Source organism: Canis aureus, unplaced genomic scaffold (genome assembly GCF_053574225.1).
Source record: "Canis aureus isolate CA01 unplaced genomic scaffold, VMU_Caureus_v.1.0 ptg000271l_RagTag, whole genome shotgun sequence".
NCBI lineage: Eukaryota > Metazoa > Chordata > Mammalia > Carnivora > Canidae > Canis > Canis aureus.
Genome location: NW_027554523.1, coordinates 1 through 6,095, shown reverse-complemented (window position 1 = coordinate 6,095; position 6,095 = coordinate 1). Strand labels below are relative to the sequence as shown.

The 6,095-nt window shown below is 39.0% G+C and overlaps 1 pseudogene; it reads right to left on the bottom strand.

Annotated features, from left to right (window-relative positions):
* Positions 1-4,840: 4,840 nt before the first annotated feature.
* On the bottom strand, positions 4,841-5,795 carry LOC144309945 (18S ribosomal RNA; annotated as a pseudogene).
* Between the last annotated feature and the right edge of the window lie 300 nt (positions 5,796-6,095).

Below are 6,095 nucleotides of genomic sequence, written 5' to 3'. Positions count from 1 at the left end.
TTATGTTGATAATAGTAGTAATGAAATTAATTGCCCCTAAAATAGAAGAGACTCCGGCTAAATGTAAGGAGAAAATTGTAAGATCAACGGATGCTCCTGCATGGGCCAGATTGCCAGCCAGTGGGGGGTAAACGGTCCACCCCGTTCCTGCACCTGCTTCTACCATAGAAGATGCTAATAGTAGAAGAAAAGATGGAGGAAGAAGTCAGAAGCTCATGTTATTTATTCGGGGGAATGCCATGTCCGGAGCACCAATTATTAATGGCACTAGTCAGTTTCCAAAGCCCCCAATTATAATGGGCATGACTATGAAGAAGATTATTACGAAAGCATGGGCGGTTACGACGACGTTATAAATTTGATCGTCGCCTAGTAAAGTACCGGGCTGACCTAGTTCGGCTCGGATGAGGAGGCTCAAGGCAGTGCCTACTATGCCGGCTCATGCTCCAAATAGTAAGTATAAAGTACCAATATCTTTGTGATTAGTAGAGAACAGTCATCGGTTAATGAACATAGGTAAAATGGCTGATAAAAGCATTAGACTGTAAATCTAAAAATAGAGGTTTAAGTCCTCTTTTTGCCAAGCTCTGTGGTGAATTTTCATATTGAATTGCAAATTCAAAGAAGCAGCCTAGACGCCGCCGGGGCTTCTCCCGCCTTTTTTTTCTACGCGGCGGGAGAAGGTAGATTGAAGCCAGTTACTAGGGTATTTAGCTGTTAACTAAAATTTCGTGAGGTAGAAGCTCACCAATCTAGGGAGGGCTTAGCTTAATTAAAGTGTTTGATTTGCATTCAATTGATGTAAGATAGATTCTTGCAGCCCTTAGAGGTGATTTGGTCAGGGGTTAAGTGTATAGCACTTGCTTAGAGCTTTGAAGGCTCTTGGTCTGGTCTAACCTAAACTCCTAGTCCAAGACTGATAATATAGGTGTTAGCGGGAGTAGTATAGTTGAGATAATGATTAAGGGGGGTAGTAGGGTTGCCTTTTTTGTGTACTCGAATTGTCATTTTATTTTTATGTTATTTGTGGACGGGAATATGGTAAGTGCGGTGCTATATGTGAGTCGCAGGTAGAAATATAAGTTAAGTAGAGCGGTGATGGCTATTAGTGTTGGAATAATAATTATGTTATTTTTTGTTAATTCTTGAATAATTATTCATTTAGGGATGAAGCCAGATAATGGGGGTAGTCCTCCTAGGGATAATATTAAGATTAAGATTATGGAGGTGATTAGGGGAAATTTATTTCATATGTGGGATAAGGATAAGGTTGTGGTGGATGAGTTTAATATGAATAGTATGAAGGTAGATAGTGTTATTAGAATATATAAAGTTAAGTTTAGGATTATTATTGTAGGGTTGTAAATAATGATAGCGGCTATTCAGCCTATGTGGGCAATGGAGGAGTATGCTATGATTTTTCGTAGTTGAGTTTGATTTAGTCCGCCTCAGCCTCCTACTAGAACGGATGCGAGGGCTATTAGTATAAGAAGGTTGGTGTTAATTGATGGGGAGATTTGATATAGGATGGATATAGGTGCGATTTTTTGTCATGTTAGTAGGATTATTCCTGATATAAGTGTTACTCCTTGTGCTACTTCGGGAACTCAGAAGTGGAATGGAGATAGGCCTAGTTTTATTGTTAGGGCGGTGGTTATTATGATGGATGCGATGGGGTTTGAGATTTTTGAGATTACTCATTGGCCGGAGTAAAGAAGGTTAATGGTGACTCCTATTATTAGTAATATTGAGGCAGTAGCTTGTGTAAGAAAATATTTTGTAGAGGCTTCTATGGCTCGTGGATTATACTTTTTTATGAGGATAGGGATGATGGCTAGCATGTTTATTTCGAATCCAATTCAGATCAGTAATCAGTGCGAGCTTAGTATGACGATTATGGTCCCTGCCATGATAGTTGCTATAATAATAGTGAGAATAGGGGGTTTTATTAGTACGGGAAGGGTATAAACCAACATTTTCGGGGTATGGGCCCGATAGCTTAATTTAGCTGACCTTACTGTAGAATATAGTGTAAGTTTGGTAGCACGAAGATCTTTGAATTCTTAAGATTAGGTTCGAAGCCTATTATTCTAGAAATAAGAGGATTTAAACCTCTATTATTTACTCTATCAAAGTAACTCTTTTATCAGACATATTTCTTATGTTTGGGGTGGGATACTCGCGGTAATAATGGGTAAGGCAACATGTCATATGCATAGGGCTAAAGTTAGGGGTAGAAAATTTTTTCACAATAAGTGTATTAATTGATCATAGCGGAATCGAGGGTATGATGCTCGAATTCATAGGAAGCAGATAGTTAGTAAGAGGGTTTTTATAGTGAAGTTAATAGAGTAGAGTTCTGGTATAAATGGGTTGTGGAATGCACCGAAGAATAGAATTGTTGTGAGGATATTTATTATAATGATATTTGCGTACTCTGCTAGAAAGAATAGGGCAAAAGGACCCGCTGCATACTCTACGTTAAATCCAGAAACTAGTTCGGATTCTCCTTCAGTTAAGTCGAAGGGGGCTCGGTTAGTTTCTGCTAGAGTAGAAATGAATCATATCATGGCTAGGGGCCAGGCCGGAAAGATTAGTCATATATGTTCTTGGGTGATAATTAGTGTGGATAGTGTAAATGACCCGTTTATTAGGAGGACTGATAGGAGAATGATTGCTAGTGTTACTTCATATGAGATTGTTTGAGCTACTGCTCGGAGGGCTCCGATTAGAGCGTATTTGGAGTTTGAGGCTCATCCTGACCAAAGGATGGAGTATACGGCGAGACTTGATATTGCTAGTATGAATAGGACTCCTAAGTTTATATTAATGAGTGGGTAGGGCATTGGGAGAGGGATTCATATAGTTAGGGCTAGTGATAGAGCTAGAATGGGGGCTAGAATGAATATTGATATGGAGGATGTAAGTGGTCGTAGAGGTTCTTTTGTGAAGAGTTTTACTGCATCTGCGATTGGTTGAAGGAGGCCGTAGGGGCCTACGATATTAGGCCCTTTTCGAAGTTGTATGTAGCCTAAGACTTTTCGTTCAACGAGGGTGAGGAAGGCTACGGCAAGAAGGATTGGGATGATAAGAGAGATAATGTTGATAAAGAACATTTTGTTAGGGAGAGGAATTGAACCTCTGATAATAAAGGTTTAAGTTTTACGCAGTTACCGGGCTCTGCCACCCTAACAAAGCCCCTTTTCTCGGGCTTATGAGGAGATAAACTGGTTAGATTGAGTTGACTTCATCTATTAGTTTTAAGGCGCCTTTGTGAGGTAGGCCTTACATCCCTTGTCCTTTCGTACTGGGGGAGGTTATATAATAGATAGAAACCGACCTGGATTACTCCGGTCTGAACTCAGATCACGTAGGACTTTAATCGTTGAACAAACGAACCCTTAATAGCTGCTGCACCATTAGGATGTCCTGATCCAACATCGAGGTCGTAAACCCTATTGTCGATATGGACTCTTGAATAGGATTGCGCTGTTATCCCTAGGGTAACTTGTTCCGTTGATCAAAAATTATTGGATCAATAAGTGATGTTATATTTTGACTTGTGGGTCTAAATTTTAATCACTCGGGAGTTTTTTTATATTCCGAGGTCACCCCAACCTAAATTGCTAACCCACAATAATGGTGTAATGTTATGCCTTGTAGGTATTTAGTATCCATAAGTTTGGGTTAGTTAATTAAAGCTCCATAGGGTCTTCTCGTCTTATTGTGGCATTCCCGCCTCTTCACGGGAAGGTCAATTTCACTGATTGGGAATAAGAGACAGTTAAACCCTCGTGTGGCCATTCATACAAGTCCTTATTTAGAGAACAAATGATTATGCTACCTTTGCACGGTCAGGATACCGCGGCCGTTAAACAAGTGTCACTGGGCAGGCAGTGCCTCCAATACTAGAAATGCTGGAGGTGATGTTTTTGGTAAACAGGCGGGGTTTGTGTTTGCCGAGTTCCTTTTACTCCTTTTAATCTTTCCTTAAATGCATGCCTGTGTTGGGTTAACAATAGGGTAGATAAGTATTTCATTTTTGGGTTGATATTATCAGATTGTTAACTATCAGTGGTCTATCCGTTTCTGATATAAGCTTATGCGGGGAGAAAATAGTTCTTGTTACTCATACTAGCATTGTTGCTTCTATATTTAAATAGAATGGCCCAGGAGGTATAATTAGGAGTTGATGTAATATGATTGGGATTAAGTTATATTGTTTGTTGAGCTGGAACGCTTTCTCAATTGGTGGCTGCTTTTAAGCCAACTATGGTGATGTTAGTATATACTCTCTAATAAAGGTTGTATCCTGATTCTAAGAAGCTGTACCTTCTTAGACTATATTTTAAATTTACATTAAAATTTTGTTTTTTTTTAGGTAAATTTAAAGTTGAACTAAAATTCTGTTTGTGGGCAACCAGCTATCACCAGGCTCGTTAGGCTTTTCACCTCTACCCACAAATCTTCTCACTATTTTGCTACATAGATGAGTTGATCCTTTTAGATTGTTTATGGGTAGCTCGTCTGGTTTCGGGGAGCTTAGCTTAAGTTCTCTTTGTTAAGTCGTTTCTGGCTAGTTCATTATGCAAAAGGTAAAAGGGGTAATCTTTGCTGTTTAATACTGTTAAGATGTCTTTCATCATTCCCTTACGGTACTATCTCTATCGCTCCAATTAAAATTTCTATCTCCTATACTTTTATTATTTAACTAAATGTTTTACTTTATATGTCTGTGATACTTAAGTTTGGGGTTAGTTGGGCTAGCTTTTGTTCAAAGTGGTCATAAGTAATGAAATCTTCTGGGTGTAGGCCAGACGCTTTAGTTAAGCTACACTTTGATTAATCCAAGCACACCTTCCGGTATGCTTACCTTGTTACGACTTGTCTCCTCTTGTGTCTTAGTTAAGTTAATATGGTTATGGTTGTGTCTTATTACTTGAGGAGGGTGACGGGCGGTGTGTGCGTGCTTCATGGCCCTATTCAATTAAGCTCTCTATTCTTAATTTACTACTAAATCCTCCTTCAGTTTTTAATTTCATAAAAACGTTCGTGGAATGTTCTTGGGTAGAAAATGTAGCCCATTTCTTCCCACCCCATAAGTTACACCTTGACCTAACTTTTTTATGTAAAATGATTGTGCTTACTATTCTACCTTTTGAGGGTTTGCTGAAGATGGCGGTATATAGACTGAATTAGCAAAGGGTGGTGAGGTTTATCGGGGTTTATCGATTATAGAACAGGCTCCTCTAGAGGGATATAAAGCACCGCCAAGTCCTTTGAGTTTTAAGCTATTGCTAGTAGTCCTCTGGCGAATTATTTTGTTGTAAAATTATCTATGTTTAGGGCTAAGCATAGTGGGGTATCTAATCCCAGTTTGGGTCTTAGCTATCGTGTAGTCAGATTATTATAAAGTCACTTTCGTGGTCTATTTTATGGTAACTGTAGCTTTTTACGGCTTAGTTAAGTTTTAACTTTAGTGCAAAGGTATCTTAAACACGCTTTACGCCGTGGGCCTATTAGTTTGGGTTAATCGTATGACCGCGGTGGCTGGCACGAAATTTACCAACCCTTTTTAGTATGGCTTAGTCAAACTTTCGTTTATGGCTTAATTTTTATCACTGCTGTATCCCGTGGGGGTGTGGCTTAGCAAGGTGTTATGAGCTACTTAAGAGTGTGCTTGATACCTGCTCCTTTAGATCACTGCTGATTTTAAGGGCATTCTCACTGGGGCGTGGAGACTTGCATGTGTAAGTCTACTAAGAACTAATAGGAAGGCTAGGACCAAACCTTTGTGTTTATGGAGTCGTGCGACTCATCTTGGCATTTTCAGTGCCTTGCTTTATTAATTAAGCTACATTAACTTATACTGAAATTGTAGTGTGTATAATAAATAAAATACATAGTAAATATGAGAGGAAAAAAAAAGGGGATGCTATCTATAGATAGACCACGAGATCGAATGCGTGTAAGACTGTTGTGTTAAGTTAACTAGAGTAGCAATACATTTGTATACAATTTAAATAAAGCTTGTGAGTATTGTATGCACTTAGTCCTGTTTTTGGGGTTTGGCAGGACATAAATAAGTGTATAAT